Here is a 17,947-nt window from a genome sequence, read left to right as displayed (position 1 = left end):
TTTCCCCTCATCTTCCAAAACTATTTTGATTTGGAACATGCTGGAAAACTGGCAAATTGTGTTTCAATTAAATTACTCTTTCTGTCTTTAAGTGGTTGAAAACCTTTCAGTCTTTCTCATTCCCATTTCTACTCTCAGGCAGTGACTTCTCTGGTTTATGGATACATCTGTAGAGATTTATCTACAGATGTTCATTCTTCCTCAGATTATTAGGGGCAGGGGCAGGAAGCATATGCAAATGGGGAGGGATAGGTTTTTGACTTTTGGATACTGAGATTTTCCCCTCATTGAATTTTGGACTATTTATAATGGTAGGGAAAACAAAGGGATAATTTGAAGATTCTTTTTAGGTGAATTCACAAACCCCAGTTCAAGAATTGCATGTTCTACCAACTGAGCCAGCCAGGGACCCCACAAAGTGAGAGTTTGAAGATTTTAAATGGCATGTTGATAAGAACAAATATTATTGATGATATCAATATAATATAGATAGGTATTTCTTTACCCATATACACTCCTAAGTGGGAAATATTTCCCCATATTAAATAAAAATGAGAAAATCTGTGTGTGCTATCTTTGTGATGAAGAAAAAAAAACTATCTTGGAATTAGAGATTACTCTACTGATAAGTATTTATTTTTTATTTTTATCTCAAAAGCAATTAGCTGAGAAGCTAAAGATTGGTTACAGAGAATCTTGGCTCTGGCACTTTACGGTGGTGTGACACTGAGCAAGTTACTTAACCTTTCTGTGCCTTACTTTTCTCATCTGTAAAACAGAAATAATAAAAATTAATAATAATAACCTCTCAGATTATTTGGATGATTATATGAATTACTGAGTGTAAAAGGCTTAGCATAGTAGGCTGGTACAAACTACCTGATCTACAAGGGGATCCTCACTGATCAATTATCATCTTGTTGACCTGAACTCTTCCTCCCCAACACTCCTATACACACACAGAACACACACACACTCCTTTCAGTTATGTTAATGCTTGGTACAGCTTTTATCTCTGCACACACAAACATGTATATGCTCATTTACATACACTACTATTTATATGCTTGATCTAGTAGAAATTAAATTGAGATCTAATACCAATCCTGTCTTATGACTTGATTTTTTTCCACTTTATGATTCTTGGACTTAATTCTAAGTCTATTATAAAGATCTATTTAAAAATTTTTCCTTAGGAATCTGTACAATCAATGCAACCCGTATCAAAATACCATCAGTATTTTTCAGAGAGCTGGAACAAACAATCCTAATATTTATATGGAATCAGAAAAGACCCTGAATAGCCAGAGTAATGTTGAAAAAGGAAGCCAAAGCTGGTGGCATCACAACTCTGGACTTCAAGCTCTATTACAAAGCTGTAATCATCAAGACAGTATGTCACCGGCACAAAAACAGACAAATAGATTAATGGAACAGAATAGAAAACCCAGAAATGGACCCTCGATTTTATGGTCCAATAATCTTTGACAAAGCAGGAAAGAATATCCAGTGAGAAAAAAGACAGTCTCTTCAATAAATGGTGTTGGGAAAATTGGACAGCCACATACAGTAGAATGAAACTGGACCACTTTCTTACATCATATACAAAAATAAACTCAAAATAGATGAAAGACCTAAAAGTGAGACAGGAATCCATCAAAATCCTAGGGGAGAAGGCAGGCAGCAACCTCTTTGACCTCAACCAAAGCAACTTCTTCCTACACACGTCTCCAGAGGCAAGGGAAACAAAAGCGAAAATGAACTATTGGGACTTCACCAAGATAAAAAGCTTTTGCACAGCAAAGAAACAGTCAACAAAACTAAAAGACAACCTATGGAATGGGAGAATATTTACAAATGTTTTATCAGATAAAAGGCTAGTATCCAGAATCTATAAAGAACTTATCAAACTCAACCTCCCCCAAAATCCACTCAAGAAGTGAACAGAAGATATGAACAGACATTTCTCCAAAGAAGACATACTGATGCCCAATAGACACATGAAAAAATGCTCAACATCACTCAGCATCAGGGAAATACACATCAAAACCACAATGAGATACCACCCCACACTGGTCAGAAGGGCGAAAACTAACAACTCAGGAAAAAACAGATGTTGGTGAGAATGTAGAGAAAAGGGAACCCTCTTACACTGTGGGTGAGAATGCAAACTGGTGCAACCACTCTAGAAAACAGTATGGAGGTTCCTCAGAAAGTTAAAAATAGAGCTACCCTATGACCCAGCAATTGCACTAGTAGGTATTTATCCAAAGGATACAAACATAGTTATTTGAGGGGGCAGATTCACCCCAATGTTTATAGCAGCAATGTCCACAATAGCCAAAGTAAGGAAAGAGCCCAGATGTCCATCAACAGATGAGTGGATAAAGAAAATGTGGTACGCACACACACACACACACACACACACACACACACACACTGGAATACTACTCAGCCATCAGAAAGAATGAACTCTTGCCATTTGCAATGACCTGGATATAATTAGAGGGTATTATGCTAAGTGAAATAAGTCAGTCAGAGAAAGACAAATATCATATGATTTCACTCATACATGGAATTTAAGGAACAAAACAAATTAACATAGGGGAAGGGAAGGAAAATAAAATAAGATGAAAACACAAAGGGAGGCAAACCATAAGAGACACTGCACTCTAAGAAACAAACTGCGGGTTGCTGGAGGGGAGGTCAGGGGATGGTGTAACTGGGTGATGGGCACTAAGGAGGGCACTTGATATAATGAGCTCTGGGTGTTATATGCAACTGATGAATCACTAAATTCTACCCCAGTAACTAATAATGCAATACATGTTAACTAAATTGAATTTAAATGAAGAATTAATTTTTTTAATTAGGATTCCATTGTATGAATTTGCTGTTTGCTTAACTAACCTTCTACTGAAAGACATTTGGGTTTTTTTTTTTTAATTTTCATTTTGCCAGTCAAAATAGTGAAAGTCCCTATTAAGATTAAATCCACCTTTGAAATATTCAAGGAAATGCAATGAAGCAGGAATCATAGATTCCAAACTTGGTAAAGATCATGTGCTGTCATTTTAAGAGGCTCTGCTACAACATAACTTGTTCAAGGTCACATAACTACTAAACGCTGAGATGAGACTCAAACCCAAGTCCCCCACCTTTCAGTAGGTGTCTTTGGTAGAGGTGAGGCATTGGTAAAGGTCCTGGGGTTGGAAGAATTTGATTTTGATCTTAGAAACTAGGGGTCGGAGATAATAAGTGAGTTACCCAGGACCTCAGAGCTGGTAAGTGATAGATGACACGCTCTCCCTGACTAAACCCTAGCCAGGCTCCTCTGAGTCTTCATCAGAACTAGACCTCAACTATAATCTAAAAAGACTTGAACATGGGGCGCCTGGGTGGCTCAGTTGTTAAGTGTCTGCCTTCGGCTCAGGGCGTGATCCTGGGGTCTTGGGATCAAGACCTGCATCGGGCTCCTCCCCTGGGAGCCTGCTTCTTCCTCTCCCACTTGCCCTGCTTGTGTTCCCCCTCTCTTGCTGGCTGTCTCTCTCTCTCTCTGTGTCAAATAAATAAATAAAATCTTTAAAAAAAAAAAAAAAGCCTTGAACAAAACACTAACATCGTTTCTAGTAGCTCAAGTCTACATCCCTAGGATGACCCCCACCCCCTAGAGTGGCTGACTGAGAAAACTCAAGGCTGCCAAAAGAAGTTAATCAGTTCCATCTAGCACCTGAAGACAGGGCCCCTGTCTCCCAGCCTCTGTGGGATGGGCAGGGCATAACTTCCCTAAGGGCTGGTTAACAAACCAGATGGATTTCCCTTAGACCAACTCTACTGAGCCCCTGCTTACCCCGCTCCCTATTCCCTCATTCTCCTTTTAAAACACCAGTCACTCTTCTATAAATCAAAGTTGAGTTCACTTCATGCTGGACTCCTCTCCTACTGCAATAGGGTATTTTGATGAAAATCTATTTTGCCACTCCCACCAGTGTCTGGTTTTCTCTTTGACACAAAACAGGGCTCCTCTAGAACCCAGATTGCCCTTTCTAATCTTGAGCTTTTCAATGAATCCCAGGATTTTTCAGTGGTGGTTGGGGGGGGGGGTACCAAAAGCAATCTAGAACACTGCTGTGTTGCTGAGTCCCATGGCTCAGTCTGCTGGGAAGTTCTGCTCCATATTTTCTTTTTCTTTTCTGGAAAGTGAACATTTAACCCTGTGACTGATAGTTTCTATTCCCCTTGGCAGCAAAAAGAGAAGAGATTATGGGCAGCTTTTAGTGTGCTCTCTGTGACCCCATCTAAGTCTATCCTCCTTGGTCTGACAGGTTCCTGGACTTCCCACAACAGTTCAATCTTTGGAACTTCTCAATCAGCAGCTGTTTACCAAATGTGTTTATCCATAGATACTCATTAGGACTTTTTATCATTTCTATTATTATTATTATTATTATTATTATTATTATTATTATTATTATTATTATAAGTAGGCTCCATTGGAACCCAGCACGGGGCTTGAACTTAGGACCCTGAGATCAAGACCTGAGCTGATACCAAGAGTCAGACACTTAACTGAATGAGCCACCCAGGCGCCCTAAGGCCTTTTTTAAAAATATAGCTGTGTACCATATTAGGTTTTAGATACAATGTTGAGGGAAAAAATGGGGCAGAGGATAGTTTTTGATGGAGAAAAAGGAAGGAATGTGAATATGGGGATCGAAGAAGGAATGTCATGCAGGGTCAAGATCATTGATTAGTTGCCTAAGTAAAGCAATTGTCAAATGGGAAAGGAAGTTTCTTTTTTGCTTTTTTCTTTTTTAAATATAACCACCTGTTGAGATATAATTCATATACCATACAAATCACCTATTTAAAATATATAGCTCTAAGCTTTTCAGGATTTCTCTGAGTTGTACAACCATCACCACAATAAATTTGAGAACATTTTCATCAACCCCTTCAAGCAACATTTTACACATTAGCATTGACTCCCCATTTCCCCCAACCTCCCCCAGCCTTAGGCAACCACGAATCCTTTCTTTCTTACTATAGATGTATAGCAAAGGAAGGTTTGTTTTGTTACGTTTTCACCGATTAAGCCATTTCTAAGGGTACAGTTGAGTAGCATTAGCACGTTCACTGATGTGGTTTTCCAACCACCATGACCATTCATCTTCAGAACTTCTTTTATCTTCCAAAACTGACACTCTGTACCCATCAAACAATAATTCCCTCTTCCCCACCCCCTAATCCCTGCAACCACCATTCTACTTTTTCTCTGAGAATTTGACCCTTCTAGGTACACCCTACAAGTGGATTCACAGAGTATTTGTTCTCTTGTGACTGGCTTCTTTCACTTAGCATACTGTCTTCAAGGTCCATTCATGTTATGGCATGTATCAGAATTGTTCTCCTTTTCAAGGTTGGATAATATTCCATTGTAGATCTAGACCGCATTTTGTTTATCTGCTCATCTGTCAATAGACATTTGGGTTGCTTCCATCTTTTGGCTATGAATAGTGCTGCTATGAATAGAGGTGTTCAAATATCTGTTTGAGATCCTTTCTTTTTTTTTTTTAACTTACTTTTATTTTTTTAAAGATTTTGTTTATTTGAGAGAATGAGCGAGAGAAAGAGCATGAACAGGGGAGGGGCACGGAGGGAGGGAGAAGCATGCTCCCCACTGAGCAGGGAGCCCAATTCGGGACTCAATCCCAGGACCCCAGGATCACGACTTGAGACAAAGGCAGACGTTTAACTGACTGAGCCATGCTGATGTCTCTGAGATCCTACTTTCAATTCTTTGGTGCAGATACCCAGAAACGGAATTGCTGGAGTATATGATAATTCTATGTTCACTTTTTTGAGGAACTGCCATACTGTTTCTCACAGAAGTTGTACCATCTTATATTCCTACCATCAAAGCAAAAGGGTTCTAATTTCTCTACATCTTTGCTAACAGTTGTTATATTTTGTTTTTGTTTTTCCATAATAGCCATCCTAACAGTTGTGGAATAGTATCTCATTATGGTTTTGATTTGCATTTCCCTAATGATTAGTGATGTTTTCATGGACTTATTAGCCATCTGTATATTTTCTCTGGAGAAATGTCTATTAAAGTCCTTTTACCTATATTTGGTTTTTGTTGGTTTGTTTCCTTTACCCATGTTTGAATTGTATTGTTTGTTGTTGTTGTTGAGTTGTAGGAATTCTTTATATATTCTGGATATTAACACCTTATCAGATATATGATTTGCAAATATTTTCTCCCAGTCAATAGGTTGTTTTTTTTAATCTGCTGATAGAGTCCTTATGCATAGAAGCTTTAAATTTTGAAATTAAACATAGAATTGCCATATGATCCCATAATTCCATTATTGGTATTTACCCAAAGAATATGAAAACACTAATTCAAAAAGACATATGCACCCCCATGTTTACTGCAGCATTATTCACAGTAGCCAAATTATGGAAGCAGGCCAACTGTCCATCAATAGATGATTTTACCCCTTATCCTCCCCCTGCTCATGTTCTCTCTCTCAAATAAATGAATAAAATCTTTTAGATTTAGTGAGCAAACATGAGCAGGGGGAGGGGCAGAGGAAGAGGGGGAAGCAGACTCCCTGCTGAGCAGAGAGCCTGCCACAGGGCTTGATCCCAGGACCCTGAGATCATACCTGAGCCAAAGGCAGACATTAAACTGACTGAGTCACCCAGGTGCCCAATGAATAAAATCCTTAAAAGATAATAAAAATGTTTTAAATTATAATATAGTTTAATTTATCTCTTTTTCTTTCATTTCTGGTGCTTTTGGTGTCACATTCGAGAAATCATTGCCAGATACAATGTCATGAAAATCCTCCCTGTGTTTTCTTCAAGGGTTTTGTAGTTGTAGCTCCTATGATTAGGTCTTTGATCCATTTCGAACTGATTTTTGTATATGGTGCACAGTAAGGGTCTAACTTCATTTTTTTGCACGTGGATATCCAGTTTTACTAACGCCATTTGTTGAAAGCAAAGCAAGTTCTTGAAGGAAAAGTTAATGTTTTATTTTGTGTTCCTCTGAAGCAGAGCCTGTGATAAGAACTTATTGACAACTTATTTAGAAGGTGATGTCAGGAAGCAGGAATGAGGGAAAGCGGCAAATGACACAGAAAAGGATAAAAACCTAGTAAAAAGGTCTATTGTGGAGGTCACTGCCATTATTGACAACAGTTCAGTTCCATCAGGACATCTGAAAATGACCTGGAATGTTTCCCAAGACGACCCCTCTGAAAAACAGGAAAACGAGACACTTACTCCTAGTTTCTGTCTCCCCCGTCTGAGGATTACCTCTAGGTAGACGGGACACAGTACTCTGGCAGCTTCAAAGGCTCTTAAGTGATATGTGGGTGGCGTGGCCTGTGGAACTTTGAAGAAGATCTTATGTGTGGTTCCCACCGGGAGACATTGGCTAGCATGACTCAGCTTGCAAAGACCTGTGCTCAACAGCTCACACATCGCATGTGGGCCAGGAATGGGATGTGAGCCACCAGAAGTGTCTGCTATAATTAGTAACCAAGAAATAAACAATGTCTGCCTCAACATCTACCAGAAGGCCCGCTGTAGGCCCAGGCCTATGTCTGCAGGGTAAGAAGCAAGACACATTTTTTTACCGAGCACCTCAGATACAGAAGGCTATGTTTGGGAAGTTAGGAAAATGAACCAGATGATCCTTAAGAAGGTAGTGGTTTAATAGCTACAGCAGCTATGCAAATCACTCATCTAAAAGAAAGGAAATGATCAGAACTGTGTAGGAGATGTGTATAGGAGGGAGAGGAAGTTTCTAGTAATGGGTAATAAAGGCTTCATGAGAAAGGTTACATATAAATGGATCCTGAAAAATGATGTTCATTTATTCATTCAAAATATATTGATTGATGGCCTTTTGTGTGGCAGGCATTTTACGAGGTGCTAGGGATTCTGTGGCAAGCAAACAGAAATAGTCCCTCCCCAACTTGTACCCTAACAGAGAGACACAGACGGTGAGTTTTTGATTAATTTATCCATTAAATAAGAGAGATACTGTCAGAGAGTGTTACACGCAATCAAAAAAACAAAACAGGACCGTAGGATAGAGTGTTGAGATAGGATGGAATAACCACAGACAGGGGTGGTCAAGAAATTCTCTACAGAGAAAACATTTAAGCTGAGACCTAAGTGACGCTGGGAAGGCGTCAGCCCCAAAACAATCAGAGGTAACTACTCCAGAACAGGAGAAAATCTGAAGGCCAGAAACAGAGAAGAGCTCAGCATGTTTAGGAATGGAAATGTCAGTGATTGAAGAGAGTAAGAGCCAAGGTATAGAAGGGGATGAAATGGAGTCAGATGGATGGGTCCGCCCCAATCACACAGGACCCAGCAGGCAGCGTGAGGCCTTTGGAGGACATCTTTGTGCTAGAAAAATCACAGGAGAATTTTAAGCTGGAAGATGCACTAATTTGATTTCTATTTCTAAAAGATCATTCAGACGGCCATATCGAAAACAGACCACACAGCCCAGGAGTAGCAGCACTCCGCCCATTTCAGAGACCCTTGTTGGGTCATCCAGGATGGTCTTGGGGATAGTTTAGCCCCTGCTGGTGGCAAGAGAAACGGGAGGAGGGGAAGTCTGGGATTCCGTGTTGGGGGTGGACTTAAAGTTTGCCTTGGTTGTGCTCAGATGACAGCTGGAAACACAGACAGAAATACGAAGGAGAGGCAAGAAAAAGTCTGATAAAGAAATGAGACCTCTTTCTTTATCAATGGCTGAAGGGGCTACTGACAAATAATGGTGGAGATCTTTGAAAAAGATGAAGAACTCTGAACACCAGGCAAGGAAATCAGACTTCATACTGTAGGCAATGGGAAGCGACTGACCGGTTTTTAAAGAGAAGGGTGACAAGAACCAAGCTGTGCTCTTAGGCCTTGTCGTTGTTGGGTCAAATAATGCACAGAGATTGCAATCACAACGACAACTGTGTGTGTGTGTGTGTGTGTGTGTGTGTGTGTGTGTGTGTGTGTTTGAGCAAAGAAAGTCAGAGCAATTTGGACAGTATAAAGCCAGCAGACTTCTTCTTCAGAGGTTAATTTACTTCTCTGTTTATTGACGTTGCTATGGTGATGTAAAATGCTAGCCAGGAGGACAGAGAACAGTCCACTGTCTCTGCACTTAATAATCTGATTTTATGTAAGACATCGAGAAAGAATGCAATAACTCAGTCCCTTTGCAGCGAGCAGTAAGAGAAACCAGACGAGGCTGAGCTCACCTCCTTCCAGGCCACACCAGTGCCCCTCCTGGGTGCAGGGTTTCAGGCCCAGCTGTCCTGGCACTACCCAGCCTGACATTTGGAGGAACTCTTCCTGCATTCTGCCCCCTGCCTCCCCACTGCTCTCTCAAACCAGAAATTTGCAAGCAGCCCACAAAGTGAAGTAAAACCCCAAGGAAATGGATAAAGGAATTCTGCCTATAAAAGGGGGTTTGCAGAGGGAAGCTAGTTTCATTGGTGGATGCAAACTACTCCCTTCTGGAGTGTTCCTTGATATGGTGCCTTCTTGGAGAAGCTGCAGATTCCTATTTAGATTTGCATGTTTCCACTTTCTTTCAGGAAGTCCGTGTTTGGAAGCCGGTGGTCAAGGTATTTTTTTCCCCTAATTAGAAACACATTCTTTCTGTTGTTGTTTAGGATAAAACCAAGAATTTTGAACTTTCCTCCATATCCTTGTAAAGTGAACGTTAGTTTCTCTAACTGGATTTTTTATGTGAGTGGTAAAAAACAAAAAACAAAACAAAACCCTCAAATAGACCTCTCATCATTCTGAATTCTAGACCCTGGGCATTCTAGATTTTTGATAATATTTTTACTCATTTCATAGCTTTTGGGCACCTCTCATATGCCTGACACTGTAGTAGGCGCTAAGAATAGAGTCACGAGTACCCGGCCCCTTCTCTAACTGCCTTCAGAGCGATGTGGTTGAGGACGGTCAGGTCTGTAGGATTTCATCTTTGCCATGCACCTGCCACCGTGGTCATCTGCTACCTGCACCACCTCCCTTCAACCTCCCAGGAATCCTACGAAGTATTAGTATTCTCCTACTTGCATAAGTGAAGAAGCTGAGGCTTCATTGCTTGGCATGGAAATGCACGGGTTATTATGGTGTTATGCATGGTGTGATTTAAGAAGTTAAAAGAAGGGCCTTGGGTACTCTGAAAGAGCAGAGACACTGTGTTCCTCAGGATTAAGGGTGAGATAAAAATGATTAGTCCTGAAAACCTTTGACCAAATAGTTCTCTAAAATCCTTCCCAGCTGGGATGTTGTGATTTGTAAGAAAAATATATATTTGGTCCTCGTCCATCATCCTTCCTGGCTCACAGCTCCCCACACCCTTGGAATTTCCTAAGTGCTGAGAGGATCAATGCATTTTTTGTTATGTTAATGAGGCAACTCTTGGAAAGAGCCTAAGAATGGGGGCTGGTTGCTGGTGGAGCCCTGCTTCTGATTAGAGTTGGAACTTTCAGTCCTACTCTCTGACCTCTGGGTGGGGGGAGGGGCTGGAGATGGAGCCCAACTGCCAACAGCAAGTGATTTCATCAATTGTACCTATGGAATGAAGCCTCCATAAAAACCCAAAAGGACAGGGTGTGGAGAGTTTCTGGGTTGGTAAACATGTGGAAATCCATGAAGAGTGGCATAGCCCGAGCTGGCCACACTCCAGAGAACATGGCAGCTCCACACTCTCTCCCTGCACATCACTCCGCCTCTCTTCCACCTGCCTGCTCCTAAGTTAATATCCTTTTACAATAAACTAGTAATCTAGGGGGTAGGTGGGGTTTTTGAATTCTGTGAACTGCTATAGCAAAGTAACCAGACCTGAGGACAGGGTGTGGGACCTCTGACTTATAGCCAGTCGGCCAGAAACAGAGTTGTCAGCCTGGGGCTTGCAACTGGCATATCGAGTATGTGTGCGAGGGCACCTCTGTAGGACCGATCCCTTAGCCGAATAGCCACTATCTCCTGATGGTGTCAGAATTGAGCTGAATAGTTAGGACACCCAGCTTGTGTCTGGAAACCCCATCCCCACACTGGAATTGGTACCAGAAGCCCTACATCAGCATGGCAGGTAGCTGAAAACTATTCCTGCTGAGAATCAAACAGGAATAAGGGCTAAGGGCAGGTGGGCCTAAGATGGACCACTTCGGATGTTATTTTTATTTTTTGGGGGGGAGATATTATTTTAAATCAAAGTTACATACAAGACAGCCTGTGCAAGAAAAACACTCAGACCCCCTTCTGTTCCCCAGAAAGCAGAAAAAAGTCTCCCACATGAATGGTGCTCACCTTATACTAGGAGGTAAAGAGGCATCCTTATCACCAGAGATGGGAAATCAAGAGCAGAAAAATCTGTATAAACAACCTTTGTGGGGCACCTGGGTGGCGTAGTTGGTTAAGGGTCCGACTCTTGATTTCAGCTCAGGTCATGATCTCAGTGTCTTGAGATGGGGCCCCGCCTTGGTCTACATGCTGGGCCTTGAGTCTGCTTAAGATTCTCTCTCCCTCTCCCCCCATCCTTCTCTCCCTAAAAAATCCCCAAACCCAAAAAACAAAAAACAAACTTTGTTACTTTGACTAATTTACTACCCCAGCCCAATATCTGTTTAGAATTCCTTACTAACTGAAGATCCCAAAGTTAAATTTTCTTTGTCCTGTCCACTCACCACAAATTTATTGTCTCCTTGTCTAAAAAATATAAAAACCGCCTGCCTTGGGCATTTCTTTAGGTCTCAGTGTCATTATTGGGCTTCTGTACACACACAATAAAACTTTGGGTTTTTTCTCCTGTCAATCTGTCTCATGTAAATTTAATTGTTAGTCCAACCAGAAGACCCTGAAGGAGGGAAGAGGTTTTTTTACCCTTCACAGGTCTCCTTCAGTCTCTCACCCCAGACAGTCTATCTTCATGCTTTGCTTTACAAAAAAACCCTATCTTGGGGCACCAGTCTAGTTTAGTTGGAGAAGCGTGCGACTCTTGATCTCAGGGTTATGAGTTCAAGCCCCACGTGGGTTGTAGAAATTACTTAAAAAAAAAAAACCTTAAAAAAAAAACTTAAAAAAAAAAAAAAAATATATATATATATATATATATAACCCCATTTCAATAACTGCTAGGTTTTGCTCTCGCTGAGTCTTATTTCATCAACTCCCTACTCTTTCTGAGATTACATTCACTCAAGCTCATTATGGTATTGTCAAACTCCTTGCTAATATTGATTTATTTTATTCAATATGCATAAAGTGTTCTTTTCCCGTAACATTAGAGGATTTCAAGAATTGTTCCAAATCCAGTACAAAGCATGGTTAAGATCAAATCTCATAGCCTTGATAACTTTGTATTTAATAGAATAAGAGCTCCCTGGCTCCTGGTCTGTGATGACCTGATAGAATCACAATGTCTATTGTATGTAGCACGTGCTAGAACTGAATTCTGAATCAACATGATGCACATACACTTAAAATCAGAAGAAACTGCTCCAATAAGCAAAGACGAATACACTTCAATAGAACACAAAATATTTTTTAAGATAAATTAAACAAATAGATTCGTACCATCCACTCCAGGTTAATTTTCCAATAGTAAAGAAGAATGCTTGCAAATCATAGTAAGAACACTCAACTGCCCTCCTTTACAATCTAGCATGAGGAGCCTTAAAATGAACATCTTCAAAAATATATGCAAGGCAAGAAGGAGAACGCTCATTTATAACGAGAATGCAAAGTAATATATTGAACATTTTAAAGTGTTCATTTTATAGTTCTTTCCTGCCTAAGTACAAGACACTGGGCAGAGTCTGCAAAATTTCTGTCATGCCAGATATAAGATAGACTTGGTGGCAAAGTCCTGAGGGGTGTTCACTGACTTACTCCAGAGCAAAGTGTGGTAAGGTTGTTGTCTTCAAGAACAGTAACAAGCCCCAACTTAAATCTCTCTTCTTTGGGGAGGATTTTCCTGACACTTTAGACTGGACCATGTCCCTTGGTATTATCCCCACTCTAACCCTATGACTTTCGTCCATAGCATTCGTCGCAAATGCAATTTAAACAAATATTTGGATAATAATTTGTGTAATGAATACCTTCCTCATTAGAACGTAAGGTCCATGAGATGGAGTTTGTCCTATCACTTATTGAAGGAATCCAAATGTTTATTTCAATACTGAATTTATATGCATTCAAATCATTTTGTTGAATGAATCAAAGAGAAAAATTTACTCAAAATGATAAACAAAAACAATAAAAAGAGTGAATTCAGGCAATAAACAGGAGGGAAAAAAAAACCCTCAGTCTGACACATATTTAAAAAAAGAAGAGTGAACACATTGAAAATGAGCCAAGACGAGTTCTTTCCAAAATCTTGATATTAAAAGAATGGTCCTCCATGACAGTGCCTGTACTTTTAATTATATTGAGAAAGTATGTAATGATATACAAGCCCTTGTGGATTCAGTCATGCCTTTATAAGGCTTTGTATTTTGTTGTGATTCTATCTATATATACTTGGAAAATAACAGGCAGTTTTTGTATGCGACGCATGATTCATTCCATCTGCAGAGAACACCACAGTCAAGCACACACATTTGGTGTTTTCTTCCACAGTTCCTTGAATACTAGGGGACTGTCACTCACTATCTGAGAGTTACTAGGCTGCTGAATCATACCCCCAAATTGCTGTCTATTGTAAAAGTCTGAGGTTCATAAGCTCAGTGTTTGGCAATAAGGTGAATCAGCAGATCTAGTCCTTAATAATTAGACAAGATCCCTGCGAAATCTCAAGAATGTCTTCCAGCCTTCAGTTTGCACAATCAAGATGGCGGCACATACACTTCTGAGGCTTCTTTTTGGTAACATAGGTATCTGTTAAGAAAGAAGCAGGAGTGAGGGAGTGAATACCCTCACCTCTACCTCTGTCTCCTCCTGTTCTCTAGTTTATTGTTGTTGCCCCACCTGCCAACCCCAACAGAAGCTCATGGGCAAGAGGGTCTGGAGAATACAATCCAAAGACAGCAGCATCTTGGGGATTCTTGTCCAAGTTGGTGATGTAGGAAGACCCTACACTCACCTCCTCCACAGAACACACCAAATTACACCCATTTATAGGACAATTCCTCCTGAAGAAGAACTGAGGGCCAACTGAACAGCTTGTAACAACCAAAGATAGAAAGAACAGCAAAAGAGAACAGCAAGAGAGAGGGAGACAGACATAAGCATGTCAAGGCACAGTCTAGCTCAGAGAAGGACCTCGATTGGATCTACAGGGTCAAACGTTAGATAACCAGCTGTGGTAAAACAAAAAATACATTTGGTTTTTGTCCTGGTTTCCTGGCACAAAGCTCTTCAAACCCTTGTAATTTCCAAAGTGATAGGAGTATCTTCTGTGATTCACAACAAGCCTTTCAATCCCTCCTGAGTTTATGTCAATGAAGTGACTCAGGGTGAGGTCCCTATACAGGCTCAGAAAGAGTAAGTAAATTAGAGGGAGATTAAAGGAGATTAATGTTCCAGAAAAACTCCTGAGCAGCAAGATTGGGTGAGCTTCCGAGTAGAGGGACACTTGGAGGTACTGAAGAGTGGCTTGCCCAGAGCGGGTGTGGAAGCCCCATACCTCTTCCACAGACCCGGCCCTATGCAGTTCTTCCATCTGGCTGCTAGAATTATCTCCTATTATACTTACACGATTATAATTCCTGAGTTATATCCTTTTATACTAAATTGGTGATCTAGTAAGTAAATGCTTTCCTGAGTTCTGTGAGCCTCTCTAGCAAATGGGTGGAAACTCCAATTTATAGCAGATCAGTCAGAAGCAGAAGTGACAAGCCCAGGACTTGCAGACAGCATTGGAGGGTGGGGAGGGCTGCCTTGCTGGACTGGGCCCTTAACCGGTGGGATCTGACACTATCTCTAGGTGGATAGTATCAGAACTCAATCAAATCGTGGGACATCTAGTGGGTGTTACAGAATGGCTTGATATTTGAAAAATTCACACGTCTGGTGTCAGAAGCAAAATCGTGTTGTAGTAGAGAATTGAGAGTAGAGAAGACACACTGAAGTATTTTTCCCTGGACTAGCCCAGCGGAGAAACTTGTACATTTGTACAGTCCATGGCTTTCAAAGCAGTCATTAAGTCCACAAAGGCAAGGACTGGGAAGCTGACAGTGGGATGAAACAGAGCAACAGAGCAGTTAAGTCACTGGCCCAAACCTGAACAGCTAGTAACAAGTGGAGCTAGCACTTTGCTTAAGGATCTGAACTTTGTCTGGTGTCTTTGATGTTTATGCTTCCCACCTTCCCCCCTTTCCACAATCACAAGATATCCGAATCTAGAAATTCTTTGGTGCTATGGCTGAACATTGTGGGTGATTCGTATTCTGTTTCTTTTCTGTTTATTTGGGGATTTTGCCTCTATTTATAAAATATTACCTCTCTCTGTCTATAGTATTTGTGGTTGGTATTGGTGGTGGTGGTGGTGTTAAAGTGCCCAGAATCTTTCAGACCCTCTGTGTGGATGAGTTATGGCTAACATGACGCCTGATTATTCCCACCACTGGGCAGAAAAGCTGGTGCTTGTAGACCTACACAGGGCTGCCCCCTGGGGACTGTAAGAAGGAGCCCCTTCCCCACAGGGAGTGGAGAGCCTGATGTGCTAGGATGATGGTGAGCCCTCTGTGCTTTGTTGTTACCCCAGAAAACTTCCATAGTGACGTTCTATTCTCTTCTATGCCAATTCATGGTTTTCTTGTGCATTACTTTCCGTACCCCCTTGGCTGGCCAGATTCAGTGAGAATTACCAAATAAACTTAACGTTTAAAAATTAATAGGTGTTTCTACAAGGAAACTCAAAGAGTAAAAGGCAAAATTGTCCATAATCTCATCACCAGAGAGAACATTTTCATCTAAATCCTTCTAGTCTTTATTTTCTGTGTGGATATACATGCCTATTTATATAAAATTTATTTTAAAATGGAATTATTCTATACACACTGCTTTGCAGCTTACTTTTAATCCCATATGGTGTCTTAACGACATAAATTTTTCAAATTTCATACAGAACTTTTCCCAGCTATTTTATATCCAGAGAATGCTATGGCTAGAAATGAATGCCCTCTAGTTGGAGTAAGTGATAGGTGAAATGCCAGCTTTTCACACTGAAGTGTGCATATGACTCACCTGGGGATCTTGTTCAAATGCAGGTTCTGATTCTGGACGTCTGGGGTAGGACTTGAGGTTCTGCCTTTCTAGTAGGCTCCCTGGTGACGCTGATGTAGCTGTCTGTGGTCCACACTTTGAGAAACATACAGGTGTGCTGGAAAGAATTCCAATCTAGGAGTCAAAAACATGTGTCCAAATTTTGGTCATGAATTTTGGATAAGTTTCGAAACCTCTTAACTTGAGCTCTCTTATATAAAGTTCTCATTTTATAACAATCTGAAAATGCTTGGCACAAATTATGGATTTAGCTGTACAGATTAGTTATATGTGTGTATAGTTAAACTATGAAAGTACAGTTGAATCAAACTTAAATCATCATAGGAAAGCTACTTGAAGGAGAAACACAACTCTCTCTTCTCATATCCCCTATGTCCCACCTCCCATTGCACCCAAAGAACAAAACCTGCTCTCAAAATAGAAAAGAATGTTCATTAAATGGGCTTCTTGTGCTTACAGAAGTCCAAGACACCGAATTTAGAGAGAGAAATTGATCCACTTTGACCTTTTTAAAACGCTCAATAAAAAAGCGATCTATAGCCCAATGTGACCAGATGCCCCAGCACAGCCTCTATACACCCATCAGCAGCTCGCAGGTTCATTCGTTTCTCTTACAAACATACTAACATCACAAATATATGTGTAAACTGCATAAAATCCACTTTTCCTATTTATTCTTTGTCTATTTTTTCTGTCCAGAGGCCAACCATGTTCTTCTTCCCCAAATCTCCTTTTCTGTGGCCTCCCCGTCTTGCTGATTTCAACTTCCTCTCCCTCCAAGATCTTCCCCTCTGGACCCTCCATATCCCTTTCCTTATGAAGTTCTTGGCTTCTCTCGTTTTTTATCTTCATATGCATGTCTCTGCTCAATAAATGGCACTTCTCAGGAGTCTGATGGGATCTGGTGTTTTTCTTGCCATCATCATTGCATTTGATTTTTCTTTCACTCTTCAAAAGCACAATAATATAGAATTAGACTTTGTGTTTGTCTTTTCATCTATGGAATTTTCCAGCTGTATCATTTTATAATTCCTGACCTTTTTTTTTTTTTTTTTTTTTTAAACACAAGGACAGACTGGGGCCTCCCCTACAAAGGTAGGAGCAGAGGGAGCCAGGTCTGTCCTGAGAGAAAGGACTTGTTCCACCTGCTCAGGGAGCCACTTGGAGGGTTATTGGTGGGTCATCTAGCTTTGTGAGAAGGAGTAGATGCCAGGCTGAGTAGGTCTGGTTCTTGCCTGTGTTCCAGGAATTTGTTTTTATGAAAACTGAAAGAGCTAATTCTTAGGTGCTGTTTGATTCTGGACTCCTATAATGAAATTCTGAAGGCCTCCTACTGAGATGAAAATTGGGGGATTAGGTTCTCTTGAAATACCACCCTGGGTGGGCTTAGCTTGTGGACAGTCTGAGCTAGACAAAGAAAAAGAGTGAACTAAAATAGTTTTATTAATTGACCAAATCAGGCCAAGATAAAATTTCTGAGGCTTACATGTCCAGATCTTAATAAGCAAATGCTGTTCTTTGTTTATTCCCATGGAGCCTAACATACTCTCAGGCTTCTTAGCACTAGGGAGTGCAAACCCTTCTCTGCAAACCCACAGCAGTGGGGGAGGGGCAGAAGAAGGCCAGCTTCTTTGTTGTGACCTGGTTATTTATTTATTTTTTTGCAGATTCC

Source organism: Ursus americanus, chromosome 5 (assembly GCF_024610735.1).
Source record: "Ursus americanus isolate L20-20 chromosome 5, mUrsAme1.1.p, whole genome shotgun sequence".
Lineage (NCBI taxonomy): Eukaryota > Metazoa > Chordata > Mammalia > Carnivora > Ursidae > Ursus > Ursus americanus.
The sequence above is the reverse complement of the archived record's forward strand: the minus strand, read 5'-3'. Positions refer to the sequence as shown.